The following is a 14,412-nucleotide window of genomic DNA, read 5'->3' as shown; positions in this document are numbered from 1 at the left end:
TAGATAGATAGATAGATAGATAGATAGATAGATAGATAGATAGATAGATAGATAGATAGATAGATAGATAGATAGATAGATAGATGATAGATAGATAGATAGATAGATAGATAGATAGATAGATAGATAGATAGATAGATAGATAGATAGATAGATAGATAGATAGATAGATAGATAGATAGATAGATAGATAGATAGATAGATAGATGTTTTTATAGTTTATTGACACATTCTGTAAGCTTCGAGGGAAATGCACAATAAATATCCAAAAGGATTGACCTAAAGACCGGGTGGGGTGGGGGTGGGGGGGTAATGTGTCTCAAGAGGCCATAGACACCATCCCTCAACTATATCCGACCATACCAGCTGTTTCGTTTTTCCTTAACACAAGCAATGCATTAAAACTGGGGGAGAAATTAAGGCTAAACACCTCTTGCAGATGTAAAAAAAACAACTGTGTTTCTGCATCACCGTCCGTGTTGAGCGTCCGTCCACAGTTGCACACGTGGGGGGGGGGCAGGAATGGATGGTGCTCAGCCAGGCCTTTTCGACGGCTGTACTGGGTGCAGGTCCCCCACCTGCTCGGCCCTCTGACTGTTTTTGATTTAATTAAAGGAGGGTGCATCAATTTCAGTGGTGTGGCGGAGAGATGACAGTACACAAATTGAAAGCAAGCATCGTGGTGAAGCGGGGAGGGGGCCGGCCCGTCATTAACATGGGCAGCATATTCTGTATGCAATGTAACGAGATTAGAAATATTATCATTATTATTATTGCTCCACTCCTCGACTTTAAGACCTGCCACGGATGAAAGCAGATAAATGAAACCAAACAAAAACAAACACATTAACAGACAAACAGGGGTGTGTGGAGGTTAAATCCCGGGGTGGGTCGATTGAGGGGAGACATGCCGGAGACATCATGATATTGAAGTGAGACCAGCACGCGTGTTGACGGGATCATGTAGGAGCGTATGGTAAATTGGTATGTCTCTTTATGCTCTTTGTATAAGTATACGGCTCACCCTGGAGAGAGGGTTCATGTTCTCTAAATCCGTCCACTCGTGAGGAATATTTATTCCCCCGCCATTGAATCCTCGGTACAATATTACCGTTTCAGTGATGGCTTTGCTTCCTGGCTGATCTGAAGGAATGTGAATGGGTACTAAGCTCCACGAGGAGCCCTGTTAATGAACAGTAAAGACAGATGAGTCTCTCTCATGCCAAGCAGGTCGCCTCAATTGGATTACTGAAACTGAGATCGGGATGGATAGCTGTCTATGTGCCAAGTGGCCATTAGCTTGGCAAAGCGACCACCTGCCAATATGACTATACACAAAACAGGCGCAGGATTTCCCTCCGTGATCTCAACGCCGAAACTACAGGCGAGGGGGCCGTCTGTGCATTTCCAAAGCATTAAATCTGTGTTGCCAAACTAACAAGTGATCCCTTTCTTAGCAGCGTGCATAAATAAAACGCAATCATGAATAGTTGATGAAAATCCCCGATGACAAAGAACATGCTCTCCAGTGAAACTTTCTATTTGCTGATTTGATTTCCTAGAGAACGTCTCGTGTTGCCAGACTTCATCATAATCTTCTAAGAAAGGACACTGGATCAGCGTCTGCCAAAGGTGATCTATCAGCAGCAGACGCGTCCCGCTTCATGAATGGAAACACCCTCCACTTCCTTCCTCGCATGTATCGACAGCGGCCTGTTGGCTGATGTCATGCGAATGGACACCGGCGGCTCTCCTCCAGCCGGCTACGCAAGTGGGCACGAGTGTGAAGAGCTGGGAAGATGTTATCAATCACCCCGAGTCCCCGTGGAGAGGCTGCTAGGGTTGGTGCAGAAAGCAAGCCTCATAGCTGTGATCCATATAAAAGGCTGTGATGTATTAGAGCAGATGAGCATGGGCCCCAGCTCTGACACATGACTGACAGCTCATTTGACAGCCCAAGGAAAGTGTGCAGGCAACTTCCAATCTAATCTAATGCTGAGGAAAGGAAAGGGAATTCTGGTGTGAGATTATGTTTTCATGTTACAACCCCCCCCCCCAAACACACACACACACACCACCTGCACCCGTACCCGTACCTGCACCCCCTTTCCTTTCTCTTTCGGACTCCATCCACTGAATGGGACGACTCTGGGCTTATGGCGCGAGACACCTTTGTAGATTTGAAGTCAAGGTCTAGATGACCAATAAATTCTCCCTCAGTCCACTTCAGTTCAGTGAATCGGGTTCCTCAAGTAAGAGAAAAAAAACCATGCATTATCAATCAGCTGTGTCACGGGGCTTTCCAAGCAGGCAAAACAGTCTGTGTCGTGTACTCGGTCCATGCAGAGGCTGGCTGGCTCCTCCTGCAACACGATAGCCACACAGCAGGCGTTAATATTAAGCACCAAGGAGCTCCACTTTTTCATGCAAAAAGTGCACATCTCCTCAACTCTCCTCCTTTTCCTTTTGCATAAATGACGCCTATGTATCCGGACGGGACATCTGCTCCTGTGGAGCCCCCCCAGCATTTATGAAATACTGTTTCCCTAATGACCTGTTTTGAGCCATGTCCGTTTTTGTTGTCGCTTTCAAATACATTTTTTTATGAATGGCAATTAAGTACTCATCAGCGAGTATAAAAATAAATAAAACAACCCTCTTGGTGCATGCTCCATCACATCTGTTGCAGTGAAAAAGGTGTTTCTTCGACTTGTCATACTAGAGCCACACAATGCGGCTGAAAGGTCAAATAGGGCGTAGAACATTTCTTAATTACATGAGAAATGTAAAATTATTTTACCAGAAAACGGCCTCAGACCTCCCAACGCTCCCTCCCACACTGATCAATCATCGAGGACTAATTAGCCATTTTACAGCTATTAAGAAAGACACTCAACCTTTTTCCATTATACCCCCCATCTATTTCCACACCATTATGGGCCCGCTCTCCCTCGCAACCTTTGAAAGTTATTGGAAACTTGTGGTGCTCAGAGGCGAGAGTACGACAACCAAATCCCCGCCCGTTTGACTCCACTCTTCATCCTGAGGATGAGGTCAGCAGCTGGAGTTTTCACCACTGAAATAGACCAGTGCAGTTTTTAAAAAAATGTTCCCCCCTTTTTCTCCCAAATTGTGGGGAGAAAACTACCCCACTCTTCCGAGCCGTCCCGATCTCTGCTTCACCCCCTCTGCCGATCCGGGGAGGGCCGCAGACTACCACATGCCTCCTCCGATACAGGTGGAGTCACCAGCTGCTTCTTTTCACCTGACAGTGAGGAGATTCGCCAGGGGGATGTAGCGTGTGGGAGGATCACACTATTCCCCCCAGTCCCCCCTCCCTCCCCCCTGTACAGGCGCCCCGACCGACCAGAAGGGAGGTGCTAGTGCAGCGACCAGGACACATCCGGCTTCCCACCCAATTGTGTCTGTAAGGATGCCCGACCTAGCTGGAGGTAACACGGGGATTCGAACCGGTGATCCCCATGTTGGTAGGTAATGGAATAACCCGCTACACTACCCGGATGCCCGCCCAGTGTTAAGGCCTCTGACAGCCCTGACGCCGGCCACAGTAAAACGACCCCACGGACGCAAGAGGATGCATCTGCCCCACATACGCTCGTCTGTCTCAAAACGTCGTCACGCCCCTCCCTCTTCCATTCCCCTTCCTGCTGTGCGGTCCCCCCTCTCTTCTTACCTGTCACTTTCACCGCAATGGTGTCAGTATTCTCCAAACCAGATCAAATTAAAACCAATTTGTTAGATGTGCAATACCGCCGCAGCGCAGCGGTCGCTTGTGATGAAATGGTGCAGCGGTGGCCTGAACGGGCTTGTGTCTGGAAGGTCGCTGATTCGATCCCCATACCGGCAGGAAAATGTGGCTGGGTGGGTGGGTGAGTGAACGGTGCTCTCCCCTCCCTCAATACCCACAGCCGATGTGCCCTTGAGCAAGGCACTTAACCCCCCCCCCCCCCCAACCAACTGCTCCGGTGGAGCTGCTCGGTGAAGACCAGTGTAGACTGGTTGTACCGGGCAGCTCCCAGGTGTGAATGTGGGGAACGGTGTGAATGTGTAGCGGGGCGTTGCTGGGAAAAGAGCACACATGCGTACCACCCCTGGGCAAATAAAGGTTTTAAGAAGGAAAAAAAGCACTGTGAAAGAGATAAAATAGAATAAAACAGAGCAGAAAAAAAGAGAGATAGGAATACAGACAAGGTGAAATGCGGTAGATGAATGAATTCCCCCAGTGTTGCGGTAGAAGCCGTGTGAACGTCCGCGTCGTCTAAGTAATCATTAAAATTTATGGCGAGCTGACTTCATCCAGCTTGCCAGGCCGCGCTGGCATAAGTCATAATTATATGATGACAGTGTAAGACAGAGCGGCCACACTGGCCCCTCATCCAGGCCAGTTAAATGATATAATTAGCCCAGTAAGAGGTGAACGCTCCAGATTGGATAAGTTATTAAATGTTTGGATGAACCCGAGCTCCATTTCCCTAACTATCACTGTCGTCCTCGCTCCCCCCCCCCTCTTCCTCCATTAGCCCATTAGCAGTTACGTGATACTATATGCTGATGGGGCAGTGGACAGAGAAAGTGGGTAAATTAAGCCTGACCACTAGTCATGTTATGGAGCACTTTCATAAACCGCCACTGAAGGACATTGCAAGAGGGAGCAGAACATTACATACATCGGTGAGTAACACGCAACAACCACAAACCCCGATTTTACAGGAATTCGAGCTTTCCCGGGATTGTGATTGCGAAAAAGAAAAAAAAAAGGTCCGGCCGACCTTGGTGTAAATATGGGAGCATGCTTTTCTATGGACGGCGTCCGCCAGAACCTCTCGCGGCTCACTCGTTGTCCTCAGTCGATAATGACTCTTGCAGGTTATCTTATACTATCAGAAAACATGAACACAAGTCAGTCTGACAGACACATCAAGTGTAACACGTCAAATTGCTCGATTTGTCCCTGGTTAAGTTGTAATAGGGGGAGGGGGGGTTTCACCGTGGATGACAGCGTGCCTACTGCTGGGCCCTCGAGCCTCTGTGACACCTGCATGTGTGTGTGTGTGTGTGTGTGTGTGTGTGTGTGTGTGTGTGTGTGTGTGTGTGTGTGTGAGCGCGCTCCACCAGAGAGGGTCTCGCCAAGCGTGACTGCGTGTTATTCACACTGACGAGTTACACTGTTCACTGTCACCTCTCATTGTGAGGGGAAATAAGCCTGTGGAGAGAGCCGCGGCCAGGCAAGGGTGGAGGGCTGACGAGTGGCTGCAGGGGAGCCCCCGTACATGCAACCACAACCCGAAGACGAGTTACTTTCATCGGAAAAAATAAAATAAACGAAGCGCCCACCTATGCTGTAAACCTGGACATACGGGCCGGACACATGATTGTATCTCCGCAAGCAAATAGTTAGACACAGCTCGCCTGATTGTGGCCTTTTTTTTCTCAGTTCATTCCTGATGACCGATGTGTGTGTTTGCTCACACATTCTTCTAGACAGTGGAGCCCTCCACTACACCCTCCCAGCTGTGTGTGTGTGTGTGTGTGTGTGTGTGTGTGTGTGTGTGTGTGTGTGTGTGTGTGTGTGTGTGTGTGTGTGTGTGTGTGTTCGTGACTGGTTCCGGGGGAGGGGGGAGGTGTTATGGTGTTTGATTTGTTGTGAAGACCCAAGCAGCAGGGCTCAGCAGACTCCAGGTTGGCCCAGCAGGCCTGCCGAGAGTGACACTTCCTTTCTCTGTCTCGTCCCGCGGCAAGCCGTGACTCCGTTTATCATCACCAGATCCAACCACCCACCGCGGGTGGGGGTGGGGCTGGAGGGGGGTGTCTCTGTTGTTACCCCGCTCTCCTTCTCCCTCCCATCCCCTCCTCCTAGCCTCCTCCTCCTCCTGCTGCTCCGTCCTCTCCCCCTGTCCCCACTCTACAGAGAGACTAAAAAAGCCCGTCTCTCTCTCTCTCCTTCTCTCTCTCTCGGTCTCTCTCGTTCTGTTTCCTCAATTGTTTTTGTTCCTGAGAGCAGACAAATAGAGTTTGGCCTCTTACAAAAGAAAATGCCAGAGCTCATCTGGTCCCACTGCCCCAAGGAGTGGCCTGGCCTGAAGGGCTAGTGATTGGAAAATTACAGTCCTGTTCTCGCAGCATTGTCACAGAGACTCAGCCGGGCTGCTTGGGTGAAAAGGCCATCAGCTGAATGGCCGGTCGTACACTTTCGAGTCACATCCATCAATACTCTGGAGTGATTGGCGGTCGTCATATCCAATTTGGGGCTGGATCATCATTTACCTGTTAACCCCAATTGGCGTTATTTCTATGACTGTGTGATTACATGTGAATACAAAGTCAATGGCTCCCCACCCCCCCAAAAAACAACAAAACAAAATAAAATAAAGTAAAAAATAAACGAGTCAGCATTATCAGCGATGCAAGCCAAAATCTTTAACAGGCAAATTACGTGCCAGCCTTAATTTGCTAAATTTAATAGTTTACAGTTTCTACTGTACTCAGTGTTTTCCAAAGATATTTTAAGGAAAGAAAAATTAATCCTGTACTGATTGAATTGCTGTACTCAAATACAATCAAATGAGTCCCCCCCCCCCCAGACAGACAGACAGACAGAGGGGCAAGATCAGTTTTAGAAAGCAGTGAGACATTTTGGTCTTTGGGTAAACATACCTGTTGCGAGACCAGCGTGATTACTGCAGAACCCCCCCACACCACCACCACCGCCACGGCCGACAAGTGGCTCTGTGATAAGTGATTACAATTGGGGGAGAATGGTGGAGCGAAACAAGGGCCTTGTCAGCACAGGCTCTCCATCAGATTTGAGGTCAATTTCGCCCCAGTGATTGCATGTTTTTGTGTGTAGTGTGTATCTTGGTGGTGGTGGGAGAGAGAGAGAGAGAGAGAGAGAGAGAGAGAGAGAGAGAGAGAGAGAGAGAGAGAGAGAGAGAGAGAGAGAGAGAGAGAGAGAGAGAGAGAGAGAGAGAGAGAGAGAGAGAGAGAGAGAGAGAAAGAGAGAGAGAATGGTGGCCCTTTGGAGCCATTGTCATAGCAGAGGTCAAAGGTCGAAAGCGGCTTTCTCCCTCTCTTTTTCCCTCTCTCCCTCTCTCTGTCTCTTAATTCTCGCACGTATCTTTCGTTTAATTTTTTTTCTTCCACCGCCTCCCTCCCTTTTCATCCCTCTATAGTCCCCTCTGTCCTCCTCACCCTATCCCTATCTCTCTTCCTCTTTCACCCCTCGGCCCTGGCCCCCTGCCGGCTCTTTCGCTCGCCCCCGTGTTCGCAAATCACTTCTTCTCGTGTCAGCAGGTAAATTGTTTTGTCCTCCCATTCCCTGCTTTCATTACCTTGTGTAAATTAAGCGATATGTCGTCCACCGGTGCGCGCCAGAGCACTCACCGCGCAAACGCCAAAATCATGAGATTTGGCATAATAAATGAAGACAAACTGGCGGTAGCAGTGCTCCTCTCTGCGCAGGCCTCGCCTTCATTATTCGCTTAACTTGCCGGAGAAAATGACTTAACCCTGACCTGTGTATTACGTCCCATATTCACTCCAGATAAAAGCCTTTTTACAGCGCACAACAATTTATATTCCGGCAAAGAGGCTGCTTTTCTCTGTCAGTTTTCCAATCTCAGCTCCTGAACACACGTCATTAAACTTGTCTTGCCTTCCTGTATTTGTCCATCAGTCCTTCTTTTTACATAAAATCTGGCAGCATTATTCTGGGATTTGATGGCAGCCACTCATTTTTTCCCCTTGGAATGTTTGATTGGAAGAAATATAGCCGGACTGGGGCTATCTCCTCTCTTCTGGGGAATCATGTGCTTGATGAAATAGTGTTCTCCCAGCAAGAATAATAAAAACAGACTTGTGCATTACACGGGGCTCTCAATCTGCCAGCTGGGCTGGAGCAGAGCGAGGAAAGCCACCCTGCCTCCTGACAGATTTTTATAGTTATCCCAGCAGATAAATGGAAACGGGTGACCGGGTTGTGGAAGGCCATTTGGGAGCCAAGTATGGGTGCAGATCTGGACAATAACGCCGGAGGTGGTCAACGCTGAAGGGTTAACTGAGGGCGGGCCACAGAGATGCGAGCTCTATCACCAACAATACCCTCCACCATGCCATTCTTCTCACAAAATAAACCCTTCGAGCAAACTCAAAAGTAAAACAGAGAATAACACATGCAACCTCATCTTAAAAGGGGACATCTATAAGAAACATTGTTAAAATATCTGATAGTTTGGCATCCAGGTGGCGCAGCGGTCTATTCTGTTGCCTACCAAAATGGGGATCGCCGGGTCAAATCTCTGTGTTACCTCCAGCTTGGTTGGGCATCCCTACAGACACAATTGGCTGTGTCTGCGGGTGGGAAACCGGATGTGGGTATGTGTTCTGGTGGCTGCACTAGCGCCTCCTCTGGTCGGTCAGGGCGCCTGTTCGGGGGGAGGGGGAACTGGGGGGAATAGTGTGATCCTCCCACGTGCTATATCCCCCAGGCAAAACTCCTCACTGTCAGGTGAAAAGAAGCGGCTGGCGACTCCACATGTATCAGAGGAGGCATATGGCAGTCTGCAGCCCTCCCCATCTCGGTAGAGGGGGTGGAGCAGTGATTGGGACGGCTTGGAAGAGAGGGGTAATTGGCCGGGTGCAATTGGGGAAAAAAGGGGGGAATATTAAAAAGAAAAAATATATATATATACATTTGCTCTGCTTTAATGAACCTTCACAACAGTCATTCCACAGGCCACTGTTTGGCCACTGATTGACCACTGGTTGGCCACTGATTGACCACTGGTTGACCACTAGTTGGCGTTGGCCACTGGTAAGAGGGGGAATTGTCTCATCTTCTGGTCCATGATGTCACATCAATTTCTGTCTCTGTGGATCTCATTTGGAACATGGAGAGGGTGACTGGGAAGATCTTTAGTGTTATAGGAGCTTATTTCGTGGTTCAGAAGTGGTTGCACTGCAAACACATGAAGCTCTTTCGACAGTGAAATGTTACACAAACCTTCATGAGCTGAGAAATTCTCTCATTGTCCCTTTAGCAGATCCGGGCTGTACGTGGGTATGGCCTTTCACATCAGACATCTTATTTCTCTATTTTTTTTGTTGATATCTTTAAAACAAAATATATATTAAAAATGTGAAACAATCTTTCTATTATGTGTGTTTGACTTATTATGGTTGTTGGAACGCCCATGCATGTGCTAATACAAAGTAAAGATGTTGACACCAAATGTTGAATGCTGCTTTTATAATCACAGGTTTTCATTATATATTGGATGGCTTTGGCCTGCAGAAGCAGCAGCTTTGTGGTTGTGGTTCAAGTGCAGGGTAGAAGAGCTTTGGATGATGAAGAAGATTTATCAATCATCCTATGGACTCAGCGTGTGAAAGTGAATGACAGTGGACTTATAGGCTGTGTTTTGTCATCAGAATCAGAAAGTAAAAGGAAATATTTTCACCCATCAATGCAATTTTGAGATTATTTCATCGGAGAAAATAATCATCCATAATCTGTGCTCATATCAAGTTTGGTGAACTCGATAATCAGCCAAATCAATCAAGCTTCATCCATCCATCCATAGACACCCCCCCCCCTGGTCTGAAAAGGCAGTGTAGACCATCCTCACCAACTGCAGCTTCTTCTTTATTCTTCTGCCTGTTCTTTTTGATGTCAGATGTGGAGGAGAGATGCTGGGTATATTGGGAGAAGGATGCTGAACATGGAGCTGCCAGGGAAGAGGAAAGGCGGAAGGCCAAAGACGAGGTTTAGAGATGTGGTGAAGGAGGACATGCAGGTGGCTGGCATGACAGAGGAAGATGCAGAGGACAGGAAGAGATGGAAACGGATGATCCACTGTGGCGACCCCTAACGGGAGCGGCCGAAAGTAGTAGTAGAGGTGTCGGAGTCAAAAGAGTGACCTCTTCAGTCTAAACTGGCTGCAGGTACCCCCACCCTTATAAACAATACAGCGGCATAACAACCGAAAACAACGATTGGTTTCATATGCAAATTGCCGTGACCATTAACTAGAGTTACAATGGCCATGTGTACGATTCACAGAGGATTGGGGAATAGCTGCAATCACAGCATTGCTACAGATGTACTCTTAGTCCCCCTCAACAACAAACAGGAGAGCTACCTCGTCAGGCCAGGACTCTGCAGTCTACACCCATCTACAGGCCAGTGGCCACTCTTTCAAGGATGAGGATGCGCACATCCTTGATAGGCAGGAATACTGGTTTGCATGGGGAGTCAAAGATGCCATCTAAGTTAAGAGGGGACGACCATCCCTGAACCAAGGGTGGGGGGTGGGGGTAAGAGTACATCTGTCACCATCTTACAATGCTGTGATTGCAAATATTCCTCAATCCTCTGTGAGTTGTACACACGACCGTTGGAACCCTAGTGTGGCAGCCAAAAATCTTGGTTTTTAGTTTGATCCCAGCATTTCCTTTGATTAAAGAAATCACCAAGACTGCCTTTTTTCGCTTATGTAACATAGTTAAAATCCGGTCTTTCCTCTCCATGGCTGATGCAGAGACTCTAATACATGCATTTGTTTCATCCAGACTTGATTACTGTAATGTTCTGTTTTCAGGTCTGTCACATGCTAGTATTAAAACTCTTCAGATGGTTCAGAATACTGCTGCTAGAATCCTAACTAAAACTAGAAAATTTGACCATATTACACCAATTCTTGCCTCCCTTCATTGGCTTCCTATCCATGTTAGATCAGACCTCATGGTGCTTCTGTTCACTTATAAAATCCTATATGAGCTTGCCCCATCTTACCTGTCTGATCTCCTTAAACCGTACACTCCATCTTGAGCTCTTCACTCTCAAAATACAGGACTCCTGTATGTGCCCAAAGTTAAAAAGAAGTCAGCTGGTGGCAGGGCCTTTTCCTTTCGGGCCCCGTACTTGTGGAATAACCTGCCTGCTGCACTCAGACAATCAGTCTGTTGAGTCCTTTAAATCCAAACTTAAATCTCATCTTTTTGCCTTAACCTTTATGTAGTTGCCTTTAAGTTGAGTGCTTCACAATCTGGCAGGTCAATTTCTGTCTCAATCAATTTACAAAGCACTGTTCTGCCGACGAGATTATAGTGTATAGATTATTGACTATTGCAAACTACTCTGTTCTCTCATGTGTCTTTTATCTCTCCCTGAATGATGTCTTCTCCTTTCTCTTCTTCTGTGTATGTGAATGGTGTGATGTGAGTCTCCCTTGTGTGCACGTGCAGTCTGTCCTCCCAGGTCTCCATTGGTGGTCGCCACCTGGACACTGCTTGGCATCTCCCTCATCACATTTTCTTTGTATATATCTTATAAATCCATATAATTTTGCTATCTGGTTTTAATGTTAACTCTTCTCACTGGCTTATTTATTTATTTATTTATTTATTTATTTATTTTTTGGTCTACATGGTGATGCTGGTCGCGTGGCTCGGGTCCTGGGCCGTTGTGGTGGCGTTTGGACACTGCTTGGCATCCTCCTCATCATATTCTTCATATATTTTACAATTCCATTATAATTCTGTTATCCTCTTTCGTTGTTGTATTCTCTAAATTGTGTACACACAACATCCATTGCATGTCCATCCATCTTGGGAGAGAGATCCCTCCTCTGTTGCTCTCCGTGAGGTTTCTTCCTATTTTTTTTTTTTAGGGAGTTGTTCCTTATCTGATGTGAGGGTCTAAGGACAGGATGTTTTGTTGCTGTAAAGCCCCCTGAGGCAAATTTGTAATTTGTGATACTGGGCTATACAAATAAAATTGACTTGACTTGACTTAATGGTCACGGCAATTCGCATATGAAACTGAATTTTGTTTTCGGTTGTTGTGCCATTGTATTGTTTATAAGAGTGGGGATACCTGCAGTCAGTTGAGACTGAAGAGGTCACTTAGATGAGTGATGAAGCATATCTGCCAATAAACGTTGTATCCGGATGAACTGGTTCAACTTTTAGTGACTCAGAACAGTTTGTTTTTGAGTGATTTAGATGCAAAAACGGATGGCGCAGTGGTTAGCACTGTCGCCTCACAGCAAAGAGGTCCTGGGTTCAAGCCCTGGGGTAGTCCAACCTTGGGGGTCATCCTCTGTGTGGAGTTTGCATGTTCTCCTCATGTCTGCATGGGTTTCCGCCGGGTGCTTCGGTTTCCTCCCACAGTCTGAAGACATGAAGGTCAGGTGAACTGGCCGTACTAAATTGTCCCTAGGTGTGTGTGTTGTGTGTGTGTGTGTGTGTGTGTGTGTGTGTGTGTGTGTGTGTGTGTGTGTGTGTGTGTGTGTGTGTGTGTGTGTGTGTGTGTGTGTGTGTGTGAGTGTCTGTGTGTGTGAGCCCTGTGATGGCCTGGCGGCCTGTCCAGGATGTAGCCCCACCTGCTGTCCAATGACTGCTGTGATAGGCTCCAGCATCCTCGTGGCCTTGACAGCAGGATAAGTGGTTTGGATAATGGATGGATGGATGGATAGATGCAAAAACAGTTGATGTGATAAGTGTCAAAGGTCAATCGAGTTAAAAAGCAACGCAAGCGACAAAACATGACACGCAACCAAGAAAGCCTAACCAGGACATGTTAACGATGAATCATCAATTCACAACACAATACCGTCATCGTTCTTTTCCCAGCTGCATTGATGAAACTTGAAAATAATGAAAGTAAAGATTTTTTTTCCCTTTGAAAACATTACAGACTATAGTTTCGGCTGCACGGTACTGCTTATACCCCAGGGAGACATGGAAAAGGGACGATGCATACAATGTAAAAAAAAAAAATGAAAAAGAAAATGCTTGAGAATCCAACTCATTTTTTACTGTATGAAAGTTTCGCAAGGTCGTTTGGAGAGTCACGTTAACACAATGCCCGAATACAGATTTGTTTCCTTGTTCTACAAGTCACGGAGCCCCGGGTCTTTAAGCGATCATTATTACCATACAAATAGACAGATCTATTTAACAACCCCCCTTTTTATCGCATAACACTTATTCTTTAGTGTTGCTCCCAGAAAGGCACAGAAATGCGTCTCCACCCCCCCTCCCGTTTTTTTTCTTGGGGAAATCGTCTCAGGGTTGATAAAGGCTCAGAGCAATAGACGACGCGAGGCTGACATCTTCTTAAGAGATGATAGGGGAGCCAAATCAAATAGGATGGAGCAGTCACTCTTTTCACAGATAGGTAGCTCATTTCTGGTGGCTGAGAGTTTGCATCCCTAGTGGCGCTCTGCCTGGGAAAGATAGCTCTCCCGGACTCCATTCATTATTTCATTCCCTGCCCCTCTTTTCACATCTTCGCTAGTTCATTTCGCTTTAATGAGTTGCCTATTTTTCTGCGTGTTGATGGGAATCTTGGAATTTAGATTTCACGACAAAATGCTCAATCACAGTCCCTTTTCATTCATGGGGAAGAGGCAAAAATCAATTATTTCTATTAGACAAAGGTGATTGCAAATGAATGGAAATGGCCGCATTTTGAAACAAAGGCTTCATGGCGGCAAAGATAAGTGTTATTCTTTCCCCGTGAGGTAGGATATGTGGTTTGGCTTTTCAAGCAGTTCGCAAACAATTTCCCTGCCATCCATACAAAGGAAGCAAGTACACAGCTTCTGTACCTTATGAGTAAATAATTGGTATTCATTGTAGTAAATAAACACAGTATTGCAGTATGTGTTGAGCTGTGATCCCCCTGAAACCCTGGAGTGTCATCAGGCATCATGAGGCCTCCGGCCTGCTATGTTTGGTTGTCAGTGCACTGAACGCTGAGGTGTGACCATCATCTTTTACTGTTTAGATCTGTGTGCTGAGCTGTGGAGGCTCTGCAATACAACTTCCTGGTAAGTTGCAGGAACTTTCCTTGCACACTATTCACTGCCTTACTTAATCAATCAAGGATATTAGGATATTCATAGGATATTCAGCTTGGTGCTTCTTGAAGAGTCCTTTGCTATCATATCCAACACATTCTTTGCAAATCCCTTTGAAAATTATTTATAAAAATTAACTTCTCTTGCAGAGGGCTCATTGAAAAGGAGAATTACACGACAGATAAAACACTTTATCACCAGTGAAAGACTAGACAATGTACATCGAGAAATTGGGAAGATGGCGAAACAATGAATATTAAGTGCCTAAGAATCTAAAGCTGCTGACTAAATTGAAACTGTATATCCTGAGGGGGCAAGGTTTCCAAATTGCTAATTACTGCCGCTGAAAGGGGGCTGTTTCTGATATGTTTGCTTGTGAAAGGCTGCCACTTAATGAAGCAGTGGCTGAAGTTTTTTTTTTTATTCCCCTCTCCCTCTTTCAGCGCTCTCCCTGGGCCGCCTCCCAGGCCAGAACAATGGCAGGCCCAGGAGCCCAGCTCTCCCACAGGCCCGGGCGAGAGGAGGCCGG

Source organism: Lampris incognitus, chromosome 16 (assembly GCF_029633865.1).
Source record: "Lampris incognitus isolate fLamInc1 chromosome 16, fLamInc1.hap2, whole genome shotgun sequence".
In the NCBI taxonomy this organism is placed as follows: Eukaryota; Metazoa; Chordata; class Actinopteri; order Lampriformes; family Lampridae; genus Lampris; species Lampris incognitus.
Note: the sequence above shows the minus strand (reverse complement) of the source record.